Raw genomic sequence first — 19,011 nt, 5'->3', positions numbered from 1 at the left:
AGTGCACGTATGCCTTCAACTTCAAACGGCGCTGCTATCGTGGCCAGCCGCGAACGATCGTTCGCACGAAACTCTTGTCGCACACCACACTGTCGTTGACTAACAAGACAAGACTATTGCGACCTACGAAGGTGATTCCTGCGCGTCGCTTTGGTTCGTCGAACCCCGTGTCTTGTAATCGCTGCGTGCTGTCATAAGCTCCGGAACATTATATTCAGGATGTTATGGTCCTGCTGCATATTCTTGTTAATCATTGCAGAGGGCTCTTGGCACGCAGAAATGAGAAGTAATTATCCACGTTAGTTTCGTTGGTCTCCAGAGTGTTACTTTCCTGACGAGCGTATTGATGCGTATATCGCGGTATGGGAGCTGCACAAATGTGTTGACGGTTGTGGAGAGGCACACATTGTAGCTGTTCTTGGGTCGGTGCTGGATGTCCGAGGAGTTCAAGGGTGTCTCGTCTGGTAGGTGGTTGAGGCGGGAGGTTTGGGAATGATGATAAGCTTCGTGCAGTTTATCCAAGGTATTGTGTACTCCCAGTTAGACCAACTTGCACGTGGGTGTTGAGAGGGCACCGTTCGGTCTGTAAAAATATTGATTTCGCCCACCACCATATTTGGTGCCCGTTTGTGCTTCTGCTATCAGCCTTCGTCATGTTCTGCTTGATCCTACACAGCGACAGAGTTTGATAACCGTAGCGGCACCCCGCACCAAATGCTGCAGTTAACCTTCTCAAATGCAATTTACATAGAAACGTTGGACACTAATTCTTGTAGCTTGTTTCTGCTGTGGCTACAGAGCCCGTCACCACGATGCACAGCATGTACTGAAAGTCACGTGCTTTGTTCGTATTTCAATATCTTGATGGTACATAGGGCAGACAAGGCACTGCCCTAAAAGTGGTGGTGGGGGCATGCCTCATTGCTGACGAATGGAACAGAAACCGATTTGGTGCTCCACTCCAAGACTCAGTGCATCCCAGGTGGCTGCATGCCAGGATTTGATACGACGAGAGTGCTGAAGTTGTGTGGCACAAAACAGGAACGAGAAATCTTCCTATGTGATAAAGATGGAATACAGATGCTTTATAGATTACTGAATTATTAGTGCGAAGAGTGCAGCAGCTGTAATTGCTTTTTACATGTGGTGTTAAACCAGTGTCACATGAGGGTTTTGTTTCCTTTGTGATCACTCTCAGAGGGAAATGAAGCTTCGTTGATGAAGCTCTTTCCTGTCTCTATCCTTTCCTTAAACACGCTTGACATTTGACCAAAATTTCCACGATGAAGTCCCAACTAGCCTGCGTAGCAACCTTCATTCAGTTCACTGTTTTGATGCATATTTAAGCACAAAACCCTGGGACGTCTGCCATTAATGACTCAAAGAAACCCTTGATGCCTGCCTCACTCACCACTACCACTTCCACAACTTTGCAAAAAACAGGTGCAAGCATAGCCATGACAGATTCCACCATGCTTCCCAGTAACCCTGTCTTTTCTATCAATAATGTTGCATCACACCTCAAATACACTACGAAGCATACGAAAGCTAGCGATCATCTACCTCATCTGGACATCACGCCCTACAAGGGAATGAGGCAGCACGTACTGCTGCCCTCAAATTTACTAGCAAAGGATTCGTAGAAAGCTGAAAAGACCTGCCAGATTCCCTCACCGACCTCCAAGTCCAAAGCCGTTGTACAAATGCCTACAAACCCAAGCATACTACAACACAACATATTACTCAACACGTGCCCCTATGAATGCCCACCCTGTAAAGGGAGGAAGGAGATAGTACAGGCAAGACAGAGGCTAACCACCCAATTAACTGCACCCAATGCTTATCAATGATTTCAAATAAATGCATCAAACTTGCATAATGAACACCTTATGGCATTTTTAACTTTCATTCATGAAATTATTTGTATAAACCACTGAAGTGACCAAGCAGTATATTTGAAGGTGTGTGAACATTCGCAACTTAGAATACTTTGTGAATAGTTTTTGATATTCGATTTGAAGCTCTGTTTCAAACATCTGAAATTTACAAATAGCAGAGCAACGAATGTTTGCTCTTTTGCAAGACTTGCAAGCTTTACTACATGGTAAGACCTTACGGGTTGGTTTTTTTGCATGACACCGAAGCCATGCCAAAAGCCCAATGTAGAAAGAAGCCTTGCACCAAACAAGTGTTCGCTAACTGTGGTGTATGTTAGGTCAAGTGCAACACTACGAGAGCAAAATTTATCATCTAAAATAGGTTTCCTGTAAATATAATGGCACGAGTGAGAAATGAAGTGTCATTGCTGGCTTGTTGGTGAGGTTTCACCAGCAACTAGCATGCCCAGTCTCCTTTCAATGATTGAGGGGGGGGAGCTGCTGCCAATCATATTACATATACTGAATATGCTCACTGTGTTCACAGTATTTTGAGGAACCCATATTTTTCCATGGCAATGTATGCAAAATTCATGTTGCACTGCTTTGCATGTCTATTTTTTATTTTCTCTATTACATTAAACTTTTTGCATGTCAACCACAAGTACCTGAACAGATATGTGTCTAGTTCTGACTGCCTAAGCTCTCTTTTTTTATGTAGTTATATTTTATACACTATAGAAACACCAAAACAAAGATAGTGTGGTTTGAAAATATTCAATTTGCATCCAGCTTTTACTATTCCTATTCAAAAATATTTTATTCAATTCGCAGCCAAGTTTAACTTCTTGTATTCAATTCACAGACGCAAAGTTGATAATCACGCACCTCTAAATATATATAAAAAGGGTAAGTTGTCCTCGCCTGGAGGCAGTGGAGCAGGCGCAACCACGCGACACTTCCGGCAAGCGCAAAAAGGCAAAGAAAGAAGGCCAGGAGGAGCCGCCAGCCCTTCCTAACAATCAATCGCAGCATCAAGATGACATGAAAACAGGTATGCTCTCAGATCTCACCTCAGCACAGAACACAACCAACATGATATAAATAAACAACTTCAAGAAGCCATCATGCGTATCTCTGAGAGTGTAGAAGCAATTCGCAAAGCGACGACATAACCAAAAGCAAAAAGCGACAACATAACAGAACAAACAAACATAACCGAAAGCTACGCAAACAAACAGCGGAGATCAACAAGCAAGCAGCCGAGTATGCTATGTCACTGTGTAAAGAGAATTGGATTCAGCTATGCGATGGCCTACAGGGGACCCTGTCTACCCAAAAGACCTGGACGCTCCTTCGTAATCTCATCGGCCCGTTGACTAGCAAGATGTGAGACCAATTACAATATGGCCCGCACTATCAACAATCACAGAGGAAGCACCGATCAGCTTCTACAAGACCTACACACCAGATATCTCAAAACGGACCAAACCTTCCACCATGCACCGTACACCTAACCCAACTCTAGATCAACCCATTTAACTTCGTGAACTACGATCAGCAATAGCCGAAAGCAAGAAAAACAGTGCGTCGGGGCCGGACGGCATCACCTATAAACTACTTAATAACCTAGGTGAACAAGCTCTCGAAATTCTACTTCAGCACTTCAACGAATTTTGGGCCACAGGGAAACTCCCCGTCCAGTGGAAGGCAGCAGAACTAAGATTCATCCCTAAACCTGGCAAGTCACCTCGTATTGGAAACCTGCGACCAATCTCTCTCACATCCTGCGTGGGGAAGATCATGGAACGAATAGTACTCAAGCGCCTGCAAAAAGTACCTGGACAAAACCAAACAAATTTCTGACACAATGTTTGGCTTCCGCAAACACCTCAGCAATCAAAAGGTTCTTCTGCAACTCAAAGAGGAGGTTTTTAACCCATCCATGCAATGCCCCCCTAGAGCAGTACTAGCTCTGGACTTAAAAGGAGCATTCGACAATGTTGCCCACGAGACCATCCTCAAGAACCTCAACGACACAGGGTGTGGTCAGAGGACCAACGACTATACTACCCACTTCCTCTCAGACCGCACAGCAACACTAAAAAATATTACACCATCTTCCTGTAGGGGAACCCCGAGTAGTATGCGAAGCAGGCATGGGTAGATTCAAGTGCCCATTAGTTTCCGGTTCGTTGTTTCCGTGAGGTTGAGGTATGTAGCTACCGTTATATTTACTGTTTGGTTTCCATGGTAACTACCACACTTTTCACTTACCGGAACTACGAAATGGGAAATTGCGTAGAGCCCATGGCTGTTTCGCATACTATACTCAGGGTTCCCCTACGGGAAGATGGTGTAATTTTATTGGCGGGGGGTGGGGGGTGTTAGAGTGGAGAGGCATTAAAGAGAGAAAGAGAGAGAGACATTGTACGTGGTATGAGTTTGCCTTTATTTAAGAATTATCATCATGTTCAACGTAGGTGACGTCGAGCTGTGGTTGGCGTTCCGCTTTGATTATGACCGCCTTATGGTCTGTGAAATGTAAAATCAAGGGCTGTTGTAGTGGATGAACCCTAAAGTTGCTGAAGATGAGGTCGATGCACGTTCCCCGGATGGTTGTAATCTCGGCCCGCCGAGACTCGCCGACGCATGCCGCTGCCAACGACGATGAAACGTCGAAGGCGCGTGAAGCGTGCTCGTTTCGTGCTGGCCCAGGAAGACACCGGCAACACTGTCGCTCCAGGAGCCCTTAAGGAGCACTGACACGAAAATTTTATGTTACACTTTTATTGCTTTTATCGATGCTCAATGGTCTGGCGAACCTGAAACAGCACTTCGAATACTTCAGCGCGCGATAGTTAATTACATTGAACGGCCTCAAAATCGTTTGTTTCAAATTCCCGCGCTTTTATCCCGATCGGCGCATATGACAGACTCCCGGCCTGACCTCACCGCTTTGTGCGGACGTCACCGGTGCCCGCTTGAGAGGGTGTTGCGCCCGCTCGCCGCTCGTGGGGCCGCGCGCGTGAAGTGACGTCACGAGTTTTTGACGAGCGCTGTCGCGTCACTTCTGGCTTCACGGGGTGATGTCACGCTGATGTCTATTTGCTGAGTGCCGCTCCGCGCGCTGCTCCGTCGGCGCGATAAATGAGATCCAATTGAACTATGTTCTTCGCGTCGCAGGCCGCTCATATTTCAGCCAGGGTATTCTGTTGAGTGAAGGAAGCAAACTGTGCAATAATATTAACGCCGAAAATTAGTGTCAGTGCTCCTTTAAAGGGGAAGCGTGCTCGTCTTGTGCCGGCCCAGAAAGGCACCGGCAGCACTGTTGCTCCAGGAGCCATAGAACGGTAAAACACCACCGGGCATTCAGCAAGCTGAGCATGCGCAGTGGGGGTGTGGATGGCGCAACGACAAGGGAGAGACATAGCCCCGACCATGAGATGCTTCGCATCTAATAGCTGACGTCACCCCCAGTCCTGTCATCCTAGGGAGTTGCGGCACGCCTCAAGGATCTGTCTTATTCTCTTCTTATTAAATATTGCCCTAATTGGTCTACCTCGGCCACTATACCTAACCTAAGCCATGCCCTCTATGCTGATATAACCCTCTGGACGGGCACGAACTCGATAGGAGAGATACAGGACACTACAACAAGCAACAGATGCCGTCAGCCAATATGTGAAAAAGTGCGGCCTCACCTGCTCGCCCAAAAAGTCTGAGCTATTGATTGCGCGGCCTCGTAGGAATAAAAGGAGCCAGAAGACATCTATGTCGTCTTGGAGGGACATACAATCAAGCCCTGCCAATGCCTCCACATTCAAGCCGATGGTAAAACTAACGTCGCGATCCAACGCCTGACGAAAACCACTGAACATGTCATTCACATGACACGCAGAGTGGCAAATAGACAAGGGGACTCAAGGAAACAGACAGCCTTCACCTTGTTCAGGCATTTGTGCTCTCGAGAATCACCTACATCATACAGAATTTGATTTTAAGCAAGAAAGACGGTGACAAAATTAACACCCTCATATAGAAAGCAGCAAAGCACGCCCTAAGCATTCCCATAAGCACGTCCACCAACAGGCTGCTGAGAATGGGCCTGCACAATATGCTGGACGAGTTAGTGGAAGGCCATCTCTCAAGCCAAAAGTCAATACTAGCCAAGACTCAAGTGGGAAGAAAAGTCCTCGAGAAAATAAAATGGTCTTCCATCACTGCAAACCAAGAATTAGAATTTCCTGACCATTGGAGAGCGCAAGCCACTTTTCATCCTCTGCCCAGGAATATGCACCCCGTCCACCACACAGGCCGGCGGGCCGCAAGAGCTAAAGCCTTCAACAAGGTATACGGAGCAGACCAAAACACGGTCTATACTGACGCAGCAGCTTTCCCTGGACGAGAGGCCAAGATAGCAGTAGTGACGACCAAGCACAATCTGGTCACAAGTCCTACTGCAAAAACAGGTTCAACGAAAGAAGCGGAAGAATTAGCCATTTCGCTGGTGCTCACGCAGACCACCACCCGTACAATCATCACACGACTCTCCAGAAGCGGACCGAAGTTACCAATCGGGATGGGTGGCCCCTCTAGCATCGAATATTATCAAGTCAATCTCCCAACCGAAAGGTGCAAATTGTGTGGACGCCTGCCCACCCCTCCATGGAGGGCAACAAATTTGCTCACCAACAGGCCCGCGTACCGACCAACCAGGCCCTGGAGAGTATGGTAGAGCCTATCCCACTCACTACATTCCAAGAGATTACTCAGCCCTACAGGCTTAGTAGGAGAACGTTCCCACTCCCACATCCAAGCCTCACAAAGGATCAGGAAAAAACCCTGCGACGACTTATTCAATCAAATATACATCCTCATCCCACCCGACTTAACCTAATGTACCCAAGCCAATATTCAGCCGGATGCAAATTCTGCCAGCACCCAGGGACACTCAGGCACATTATTGTAGAATGTAAAGTTACGCCAGGATTGCCGCCCCTAATATTTCCTTCCCCCAACCCCCAAGAGCAGTGGGAGACACTGCTGTCTAGCCCCTCCCTCCCGGATCAGCTCATCCTCGTCGAGAGGGCAGCCATGGTCAAGACGGCCAATGGATTCCCGTGATTAGGGAACCACTCCCGCATGATCTTCCGATCAATGCTCCTAATAAAAGTTGTTCTCTCTCTCTCTCCTTCTACCAAGAAAAAACACTCAGCTGCCATTGCCATCACTGCTGGAGCGAGAAAACTGACAAGCAAAGCATCTGCCCTGCCTAATTTCAGTTTTAAGTTGTAGTAGTACTTTTGTGCTGTTTGACAAGCAATAACTTATTTGTGGTAAGATTGCTGCAGACAAGTCGTCAGTCTTGCTAAACACAGAAGAAATGGATTTGAAAGCATTGCACATCATAAGATCTGTTGCTAAAAGTACAACCAACTGAAGTACAATATTGTCCTGCGGCATGTGACAGCACACGTGTACTGTTCAGCATCTGTTGAATGCATGGTATTATACCAGCTTGAACGTGCCCCAGAAGGGATACTTTTAAAAACGGTAACTTGAGAGGGCCCACATAAAGAAAAATGCTTGGCACAGGGCTAAGCGCAACTAGTCAACATTTTCTTATTCACTACTTGAGGCGTGGATGTGTATTATTAAGGCTTGATTCTTACAGCTGGTAACAACAACAAAAAAAAACTTGTCCTGTGCGCAGCCCTACCTCCCACCGGGCTGCATGTCCTATTATCAGCTGGCCTAAGGTTTCAGACCAACGAATTGATTAGCAGACAGATTATTCAGCATGGTAGTTACTACACCTTCGCAATGGTGAACATTACCTGCCTGCCCCACGACTCCCAAAACACAATTATACCCACGTCGCACAAGTTACCTAAGTTATACTGGGACGAAAACACAGCCCTGTGGTCTACGTAGCAGTGCGGTGCGAAATAAGTTGTGCGCGCAGAATCGTTTGCAGTGGCTAGCTCAATTGGTTATCCGTCCCACTGCACTCGCGTGACCGGCGTTGCTGCCTCTCGCCACGGCACGTAGGCGACGAAACGCCCAGCGGCCTCAACACGGCGCTCTAATAAAACACAGCGCAGACGTTCGTCGGGAACGCACCCATCACTCTCGCAAATCGAGGCGGCAGAACTGATGCAGAGCGCCCGTAGTCATCGTCGCAACGTACTACGCGCAAATTAGGCAGTCGCACACACTCAGCGTCCCAATCACACGTTGCACACCACTGCAAGTGCTCTCCAGAAGTTATTTGGGAGCGCCCTCATCACAATCGCAAGCCAAACACCATGCACCGCTGCAACGGCAGACAAAAATCACGACGAGAAGAGCATAGCGAAATAACCGCGCAACAGCTGCCATTTTCTTAAACCATGACGTCACATCTGGCAAAAAAAAAAGTCGCTTTCTTTGTTTTTTGATGTCTAGTTGGCGCATGCGCAGTAAGGCTCGTCCACCGGTCCTGAACGTCAGGTGCGATGTGGAAGTTGATATCGATGCACAATAAAAATGCAACCACTCGTGTGAAGGCACATTACACTTTCGTGTTTTACCGATTCCTACGAAAGAGGGATGAAGCACATTTTTTTTCGCTGAGGGACGCGCCGAATGGAACGGCGGGAAACACGACACGCTGCCGGCAGCCGATCGCGAAGGCCATGCCCAACTCTGTGCGTCTCCCAACGCCACTGCCCGGTGGCGCCACTAGTTTCGCCGGCGGTATATTTGGTGGGCAACTCCGTTGTTCGTTTTGGTTCCTCTATCACTGTACACGGCGAGGAAATTGTACCTATTCGTGCAATAGTCCATATACTGCGTGTGGAGTGCGCACAGCTATGCGCACAGCTAGCTCTGCAAAAGACGGTGACAGGTCACGCTGTCTTCCACCCACCAACCATGGCAGTGGACATGAAGTGGCAAGTCTAGACGCGAAGGCATGCGCCCATAGGCCTCCTGCGCTGGAGTTTTGGCGACATGCAGCGCCCCTAGCGGCCGACGCCTCTGGGTAGTACAAGACCAGACGACCCTCGCCGCCCTCCATGTGTTTTCAGAGTGAAAGCCAGAGTGAAAGGTGGTTGTGGCGCTTTGTGGCGCGTTGAAATGACTGCATACTGTATGAAATAGCCCTTAAAGTAGTTGCAGAGGTTAAACTAAATAATATCCGCTGAAAGAAGCCGATTTATCGGGTTTCGTTTGAGCGAGCTGTCGCGGTGGGCGCGGCGTGGGACAGTATAGTCGGGTCGGGTGGTTTAACTGTTTGACGACAGTTAGTTTTTTCTTCTTGCGTGCGGTCGACAAAGGAAAGTTCACGAGTAGCACAAACACGGAACGCTGCTCATCTTAAATCTTCGGGTTACCTCAAAAGGTTGCTTCAGCGGGATCATGCAAGCGAGCGCAAGAATTGCGCAACCGACTCAGCTGACACTGCTGGCCTGGCACCGCCTTTGAAACGAGTGGAAATTTTGTTTCGTATTTTCGCAAACTAAATGATTCTTGAGTAACCGGCTGGCCGGAAGGTGACAGCACCGTCCACGTGGCCACCTCTCCCGTAGGTCGTGCCGGACGGTACGGCGGCGGGAACGGTCGGCGCCGTGAACCCTGGGGCGGAGCCGAGCGTTCGGGTTGCCGACGGTGGTAGGGGTGGGCCCGACTGCTGTTCGGGGACATCTTCTGCAGGCAAAAACAAGGAAAACAAAAATGAGCATCTAGTTACTGACGCGTGCGCATATTGTATCGTGGTGACGGGAAATACTGATGTGGCACGCGCTGCCCGCCGCAGTCTTCTCGCTGACCCCCGTGGGCTGCATTATCCCGTGAAAAATATCGCTTTAGTTCGGACACATGCACCGGACCGTACGATTCACCTGTGGAAGAGTTCTTCAGCACATATGACAGGTTAGACTTACTGACAACGGTATACGGGCCATCCCACCTGTGTGCAAGTGAGGCGGTGAAGTCCTTCGACGCATCACTAAGTGGATGCGTTCGCTTCAACACAAGATCACCCACGGAAAATTGTACATCCCGTCGGCGCTTGTCGTACTGGGACGTCTGGTCGAGTCGGGAGATGTCGAGATGTTCGCGAGCCTCCCGGACGGAATCTGTCAGCCGCTTGCGGAGGTCAGCCGCGAATGTCGCGGGTGATTTATCGGTGCGATTCTGCGTGGGTTGGAGCGAACTGTCGAGAGGAAACTTGAGGTCTCTGCCGAAATTCAGTTGCGCTGCAGTGAAACCGGTAGATCTGTTAATCGTTGTCCGCGTTGCGAAGCCCATCTCGGGAAGCTTATTGTCCCAGTCCTTGTGACGGCCAGTGTGAGCAATGAGCATCGACTTAAGGTTTCGGTTGACCCGTTCCGTAATGTTCGCTTGCGGGTGGTAGGCCGAGGTGCGCGGGTGGCGTATTCCCAAGGCGTGGCAAGAATCTCGGAAAACCTTGCTAGTGAAACACGTCGCGTTGTCCCTGATTAACTGCGAGGGAAAACCAAACCTTGTGAACACTTCCAGTTGCAGAGGTTAAACAAAGGAGGCATTCCCACACCTTTTGAGAGGTTAGCTTGCACAAAGGAAACAACTCGACCCACTTTGAGAAGTGGTCTGTAATTACCAACAAGAACTGGTTGCCCCGAGGACTTCGAGGAAACGGCCCCATCACGTCGCATGCAACGATTTGTCACGGCGAGGTGCTGTGGACGGACGTCATTGTTCCAAGCGGCAGGCTTCCACGTGGTTTGGTTTTCTGGCATATGGGGCAGGAGCGAGCATACCGAAGTACATCTTGTCGCATTCCCGGCCATGTTGCTGTGCGGCATAACTTTTCATAGGTTTTCTGCCCAGACGAGTGACCCGCCAGAGCGGAGTCATGGTAATAGCCGATGAACAACTTACGCAATTTGCGGGGAACGACAACTCTGAAAGGAGTTTGTTGAGTCGTCGTCTGCCTGGGGGATGTATCGCAGCAGCATACCGTGATTTCCAAGCAAGTAGCTGTCAACCTCGTCGTCCCGGGTAGTTTGTGGAGAGTCTGTTGTCGAGAGCTTGTCGATGACTTTGCCACATAGACCATCGCTCCGCTGTGCCGCAACCAAGTCCTGCTGGCTCACCAACGATCCCCACCGGTCATCCGTGGGGGCCTGCACTGCTGCAACCACCATACTTTCTTCGTTTTCCACCTGTGTATCAGTAGAAAGGGGAGCGCGTGACAGCGCGTCTACAACTGTATTAGTGGTGCCTTTCTTATATTCGATAGAGTAGTGATAACGCTGCAGCGCGAGTGCCCAACGAGCGAGTCGTCCTGCTGGGTTTTGAAGCCTCTGAAGCCAGAAGAGAGCTTGGTGGTCAGTCTGAATGGGGAAGCAAGCTCCGTCTAGAAACATGTCAAATTTTTTCAGCGCGAACACAATCGCTAGGCATTCCTTTTCGGTGACGGAATAATTGCGTTCGGCTGGCGTCAGCGTGTGACTGGCGAAAGCCACTGGTCTCAACACTTGATCCCACTCTTCTAGAAGTACCGCCCCCAAACCGAATTCACTGGCGTATGTTTGTACCACAAACGGCTTGTTTAGGTCAGGGAGTTGCAAAGACGCATTTTCTGCTAATGCTGTCAGCAAGGTCTGGAAAGCGGTCTGTTGTTCGGATGCCCAACACCACTTCTTGCCTTTGAGAAGTAGGTCATTAAGCGGCACAGATATGCTCGCGCACTGGGGAATGAACTGGCGATAAAACGCAATCATGCCAAGAAACCGTTGCAAGCTTTTGACGTCGCCCGGCGGCGGGTATTGGAGTATTTTTTCCCCGGCCAGTTGTACTTTGCCGGGATGTATAGTCAGCCCGGCCGCGCGCATGCGCTGTAGCACTATCTGCAAATGTTCTCCATGTTCCTCAAACGAGCGTGAAAAGACAGTGACGTCGTCGAGGTAGCACAGAGCGAATTCGTGTTTCGCGTCACCCAGAACAACATCCATCATTCTTTGATATGAACTGGGGCTATTGCTTAGGCCGAAAGGCATAAGCACAAATTCAAGCAACCCCCGGTGACATGTAAACGCGGTCTTCGGTACATCGTCTGGGTGCATTTCTATTTGTAAATAGCCGCGTGAACAATCCAAGGTCGTGAAAAACTTCGTTCATCGTCGTGAAAAATTTCGTTCACCGACGGGTACGGGTAGGCATCTCTTTCAGTCATGGCATTCAGTTTTCGGTAGTCAACACAGATTCGCATAGATCCGTCTTTCTTACCGACTGGGACGACGGGAAACGCCCAAGGACTCTTTGATGGACGAATGGCGCCGGTGTCGAGCATCTCGTCCAAGGCTTTGTCGAAAAGCGCTCTCTTGGGGGCGTTCATTGGTCGTGGGCTGCATCGCCATGGTTTCGCGTCCCCAGTATCGATGCGATGCTGCAAGACATCCGTTTTCCCTGGTTTTTCCGTGAACATGTCTGCATACTGGCACAGGAGGGCTTCGAGCTGTCTGCGCTGAAACGACGCTCCCTTGAAATTCTGCAGCTCCTGTAACAAGTCTGCCGGCAGGCTTTCAGTCGGCAAAGCAGCGTGAGGCCTGCAGGGTAGTGGTGGGCCCGCTAAGGTCTCAAACGGGAAGAAACCTGGGTCGTCGCCAAGGTAGTAACCGCCAGCCCTGATGTCCAACCGCATAGCAGCATCTGCGATAAAATCTGTGCCTAGAATCATGGCAACCGACAAGCCCTTGAGATACAAAAACCTTTGTCTCTTAGCGCGGGAGCTAACCGATATGCGTAACCGAACGGCGTTTGTGCTCTCCGTGGCAGCGCCCGACGCCATCCTAAGCGTAACTTCGGTATGGCGAAATTTTACCCGCCTTGCCTTGCAGTGTTCGAAGAGCATATCGCCGATAAGGGAAACTGTGGAACCGGTATCAAGGAGTGCAGTGACGGTCTTCCCGAGCACTTTGACACGAATTGTTGGTGAAACTAGCTTTGGGGGATACTGCATGCGATCCACCGAAGGCACAAGAACAGATTTACCAAGTGTGTTGGCCCGCTGCGACTCGCTGCCTGGCTTCAGCGACGCCGGGGCGTGAAGTTTCCCGAACCCGGAAATTGGTCCTCGGTGGTGGGCCCCTGCTGACGGGCCTGGTTGCGTCCGTACCAGATTCGTCCGCCGGATGGGTCGTCTTCGTGTGGGACCGGGTGGCCCACGACCCCGTAGCTCACGATGGCTGGGACCGGCTGGCCCACGGCCCCGTAGCCCACGTTGGCTGGGACCGGGTGGCCCACGGCCCCGTAGCCCGCGTTGGCTGGAGTGCGGCCACGGTATCGGTTCTGCGACCGCCTTCTTGCTGCAAACTCGCCCGGATGCAAGGCCCGGTGTGTCGCGGACTGTGGCGCCCACGAGTGGAAAGCGCCAGGCCCGTTCCAGGCACAGCTGGGCTCCAAGGATTGGTTTGGCGTTGGCGGTGGTGCATACTGCAATTTGGCGAGCAAACACTCCTGTATAGCGCGCGCGTTCGAAGCAACTGCATTCAAATCCGTGTACGTTTGAGCATACAAATACGGCTGGAACCGAGGATGGCACTGCCGTAACACACGGGCAACTTGCTCAGCTGCAGTAGTCTCAGAGGCTGCTGTCCTGTATAGTTCCTGCATAGCACGTACATACTCTAACAGGCTTTCGTTAGGGTGTTGCGTCCTGAGATCTAACTCACGGAGAATGCGAGTCTCGTATCCAGGCGGAAGGAACTCAGCCCGAAAGCTTACCAGAAAGGTGGCCCACGACGCAAACGGAGACTGCAGGCGCCACCAGCAGGCTGCAGGCCCATGGAAAACCAGTGGCAATACCCTGGTTAGCAGATGAGTGTCCGACGCTCCGACGGCGGCCTTGTAGACATCGAGCTTGCCAAGGAAATCCGCGACGGACAGGCGGTCGTCATAGCCGCGGTAGGTTGGGATGTCAGGCTGAAGAAGGGGCGCTGGATCTTGTAGGGTGCCCAGGTGTTGCGTAACAGCGTCACATAAGCCGGCCACTCTGGCGAGAGCTTCGCTGAAGGCGGTGTCGGGGGGCGTGGCACCAATGACTGTTCCCGAACGAAATTTCTTTCCGTCGATAGCGGACTTCATTGCTGGACGCCTACGAAAACTTAGCGAAACAAAGAACTCGGGCGAAAGAAAGGAACAGCAACAAAATACATTTCGCTAAGCTGAAGTGCTCAGTTCCTAAAACAGCTGCCACTTGCAAAACAAATGCCCGAAAGGTTTACCCGCAACTTGCTCCTGTGCGTAATTGCCCTGCTGAAAAAGGACTGTGCCAGCCTAAATACACGTTGGGCGCCACTGTAGGTACTTCTGCGTACCGAGGGGGGTTCAGGCAACAGCCTCGTCAAAACATTACAGCACAGAACATTGCGAAAGGAACAAGGGGCTTTACTGCAGCAGTAGAAACGAAATATAAATGGCACAGAAGATACAATCAATAACGCACATCACCAAAGCACTTCAAGGTCCGGAGGCTTACGCACGGCGGGACGGACGACTGACCGCTTCCTGACGTGCGGGCTCCTTGCAAAGGGGCTGGCGGCGGTCGCTTGTCTCTTCCGGCTCGCGGCACTCCCCCCGATGACAAGCACCGCTGCCCTTATCTAGCGTGCCCAAAACGTGCCAGGCCCCCCTCCATCGCACAGTCTTTCCGCCGTGTGTTCACAGATTGCAGGAGAGGTGGCGCGCGGCCGTTTGAACCGAACAACGCGAGCGCTCACAGGGGAGAATCCCCACACGTTTTACTCCGCACGATTGTCGAACGGCAGGGTACATGCATACTAGCGAGTAGGTGGGGCAATAGCGCCAAATAAACAAATTAAGCGCTATTAAAGGACGCAAAACATGCACCAAATCACACGCCAGCTGCCTGCAGAGATGTGTACTTGTATAACATCACATAACACAGCATAACATAACACAGCCGCACACATGGCGCGGGGCCCCGAATATTTACATACGATCATCACTGACTGTGTTGGTTTTCTAGTGCAGGGGTCGTCGAATCCGAACGCCGACACGACAGTTTTGACTTCAAATGGAGTTAGACAGCGAGACAGAGAGAGAGAGAGTAAACTTTATACAATTTGCCAGCTGTGTAGCTTAGTCGTCGGCCGTGAGCCCTTGGGCTCTGGCAGCGTCCTCAGCCAGCTGGACGGCCCAGAGTTGATCTTCCGGGCTGGAGCTGAGCAGCACGGTCTCCCACTGCTCACTGTTAGTGAGGGGGGCTTTGAATGCAAAGAGAAAAAATTCAGCGAATTTCTAATAATATTTGACAATAATCTGGCGAAGTGTGAAGATGGGGGGGGGGGGGGGGGCAATTCAACTGGAGGACGCCAATTATCTGTTCTTGTCTCGCTGTCTATGACACAGCGAGACAAGAACAGATAATTGGCGTCCTCCAGTTGAATTGCCCCCCCCCCCCCCATCTTCACACTTCGCCAGATTATTGTCAAATATTATTAGAAATTCGCTGAATTTTTTCTCTTTGCATTCAAAGCCCCCCTCATTCTAGGCTATTAAGTGCGAACTGGGAATGTATGCTGCAAGAGCGTAATTAAGTAAAGTAAGAGCAAACAAGGAAAGCGAGCGGCTCCTTAGTTCGCCCGACCACTTTGTTTTACGGCCACTAATTTCGGAGTCGCAAAACAGATTTCACGCTTCTGGCGGTGTCGCGGCATTTTGTCACTGAGACACGCAACAAAACGGCAAGCTAACGCTGCACCATGTATTCGTAACGGCGACGCAAACGAGCACTGTTTAATGAAAGTGCACGCATAGTGTGTAGGTACGCAAAAGAGCGACGCACCGCAGCAGGCGAGCCTGCGGTCCGTCGGACTCGCTAGCTTTTTAAAGCGCGATCATCGCCGATTGCGTACTTCTTGTTTTTTGATCGGCTGTTTTTGAGAAGTATTTTTCACCTAGAGTATTAGTTTAAACTAGAAATTTCACTTCGTACGACCATCGATCGGTGAACCGGTGAGTAGCAGACGCCGTCGCGGTCCCGGCACTTTCGTCGGAGCTGTAAACGTGTTTAGCGCTGCAAAGCTTTTTCCCCTAATGCCAAGTTGATCGCCGATATAGATCGGACGCGTCGGGGATGAGCTGGTGACCACGTCGCAAAATAATCGGGAGCGTCGAGCTCATTTTGCTTCTGTAAACACGGGATCTTACGGGACCCGCGCAGCTTTGTACTACCCGGAAGTACTGCCCGGAAGCCGCTTGCGCAGCGCCGCCTGGGCAGCGCAGGAGGCCTATGAAACGCAAAGAAAAGACCAAGGATGACATTGCGGCGGAGAAGCGCCGGCGTGCCGATTCCTGTCGTCTCAAGAATGCCCAGGTTACGCCCAGGAACGCGCTGAGCGGCTAGCGAAGTATCGTGAGGCGACGAGCGCCAGGAGGCTACAGGACACAGACCAGGCGCGCGAGGCGCGAATTATCATCGATAACGGGTGGGCGGAGGAGAGACGAGTACTACTTATGTAGCAGAGGCGGGAGATGACGACCGTCTGTCGACTACTTTCGAGCTTTGCGAGCAGATACGGGGCTAATTTTTTAGCTGCATGTCTTAATGAGCAACAAGTTATAGCTGATTCCTAAAATACCCGCCTCATAATCCGGTTCTGGAGAATTCCCATGAGGAGATAAAATGGAATTTCAATATTTTTGTGTTCATCAGAAGAACACCGACTTCGTCCGGGTATGTAACCCCCTACCTCAGTTATACTGTAAGAAATTAATTAGGGACATGCCATCGAAGTTGCTGTAAAACTTGAAGCTTTAGGTGTGAAAACTAGCCATGACACTACAACTTCACAAATGTGAAATGGCTTTTTTCGAACGAACTTGTTTTATTACCCTGCTTCATGAATACTGCATTATAATTCTATTCGTACATTTACCATGAGACGGTCCTCTTAGGTATTATTAGGATAAAGTTAAGGTAAAGAAAAAATGAATTTAATTAGCTTCGGGTGTTTTACGCACGAAAGTCTCACCTGGGGCGGAAGTCGTCTCGTAATGAGGGGCTACGTATGATTTTTTGTTCGTCGCCTCCATCAGATATTGTCAACAAAGCAGTAAATAAGCCGTAACATGACAGCTGATGTTTGTATGAAGCAGAAGTGCTCACTTACTGAATGCCGGAATATCTGTAGGTCTTTGTGAAGTTGAACTCAGTCTCAGATATGTTATCCTTTTTAACATACACGCACTCCAGGCTTTGTATAAAAGCTGGGTATCTAAAAGCGTTCGAGTGTGTTTGTTTGTATAGCCACATTTTCTCGTCTGTATTCCAGACCTGTAACAGAAATAGCGAAGCCAATCGGTCATTTCGCGTATAGAAATGAAAATGGCAATCTTTATGCTCATTCCAAGGCAGTTCAGCAACAGCATTGCTGGCGTGAAAGAATGCACGGCTGGGGAGAGCGGTTGTGCTTGATTGTGAGTAACCTTCGTATTCGGGCTGCAATCGCGCTTCCTACTATCAAAATTATCAGCAGCGCTGTCGTGATACTGCTCATAAAAAATGCCACCCTCTCTCTCTCTCTGTATACATATATATATATATATATATATATATATATATATATATATATATATATATATATATATATATATATATATATATATATATATATACACACAGAAAGATAGGTCAGCAGTCTACGACGCCAAAGGAGGCATAGGGGTGTGGTTAGGCTCTTTTTCTTTTTTTACTACGGTTAATGAAGTGAACATTTTTTTTTGGCTACCACCCTCAAGTGTCAGATATACACTCCTAGTAAATATAAATAGCCCAGAAAGTGAAGGAGAACACAGTCGCCCAAATAGCCGAATTGGTAAGGCATTCGACATGTAATCGAAAGGCGTGGGTTCGGTCCCCACTCTGGGCGCGTGTTTTTCTTTCTTTCTTCTGTATATTTAAAAAAAAAATGTTCACTTCATTAACCGTAGTAAAAAAAGAAAAAGAGCCTAACCACACCCCTATGCCTCCTTTGGCGTCGTAGACTGCTGACCTATCTTTCTGTATTTCCTCAACGAGCCCCTCAATATATATATATATATATATATATATATATATATATATATATATATATATATATATATATATATATATATATATATATATATATATATATATATATATTGGGGGCATTTGGGGTGTACTGTTGTGATATTTATGCGTGGAAGCGACATGACCATTGTTATATCCAGTGTGGAACACGGCGGGTCAATCCCTCTGTTCCTTCTACCCATCCAAACCCATCGCCACTGTCATCTGTGCATAACCATCATCATCCACGGGCAGTTCCGTCTTTCGGTGGCCTGTGTTCGGGAGCCTAATTAAAAGTGGTCCTTCAGCTTCTCGAAGCTCTGTCTCTCAATATAGTAGTCCCTCGTTATAACGAAGTCAGCGGGACAGCGAGAATTTGTGTTATAAGCGGTGTTTTGAAATAAGCGACCACTCGAGAAAACCGAAGTAGTTGAGCTTTAATTGCGCCGCAAGTGCGAGGAATCAAAACACAATGTAATCAGTGAAGCAAAACTTTATTGAGGTGCAAAGAAAGCAGCGAGATTTGGCTGTCGGGCGCGAGCAACCCCCGCTCCAATTTGACCAAGCAATGACTGGCGTCCGAACGCCTCGCAGACTGCAGAACGAATTTTGAGGGGAAGGCAGTGGTCACGTTTATATGGGAGGGGGGGTGTCATGGAACGCTACGAGAGTTTCGCGCTGCAAAGCGTTGCAAATTCCACGGCTCGCATCTGAGGTTGTGTTTGTTGACCTCAAAAAAAATTAACCGGCGGCTCATAGGTGCACACCGCAATCATGAAAACGCACCGGTTTTGCACTATAGGGGCTTTACATGATTACTGGAAATTTTTTTATCGAGGTCCCCCATCTCAACAACACTTCTAATTATACGATTCGAGTCTGAGTGTTCGCGCACTGTAGCGTCCACGCCATTGACCAATGAAAAGGAACAAAATTCAGTCACCCTACCACGCATCTGGACCATTTTTATAAAGTCTGATGGCGTAAATGGAGCATGACTGGCTCGAGAAAATCGCCGGGGAAACACCAGCTTGTTAACCCGTCATGTTG

Source organism: Haemaphysalis longicornis, unplaced genomic scaffold (assembly GCF_048455015.1).
Source record: "Haemaphysalis longicornis isolate Haplotype H1 unplaced genomic scaffold, Haemaphysalis longicornis Haplotype H1 scaffold_2, whole genome shotgun sequence".
NCBI classification, from domain to species: Eukaryota; Metazoa; Arthropoda; class Arachnida; order Ixodida; family Ixodidae; genus Haemaphysalis; species Haemaphysalis longicornis.
Note: the sequence above shows the minus strand (reverse complement) of the source record.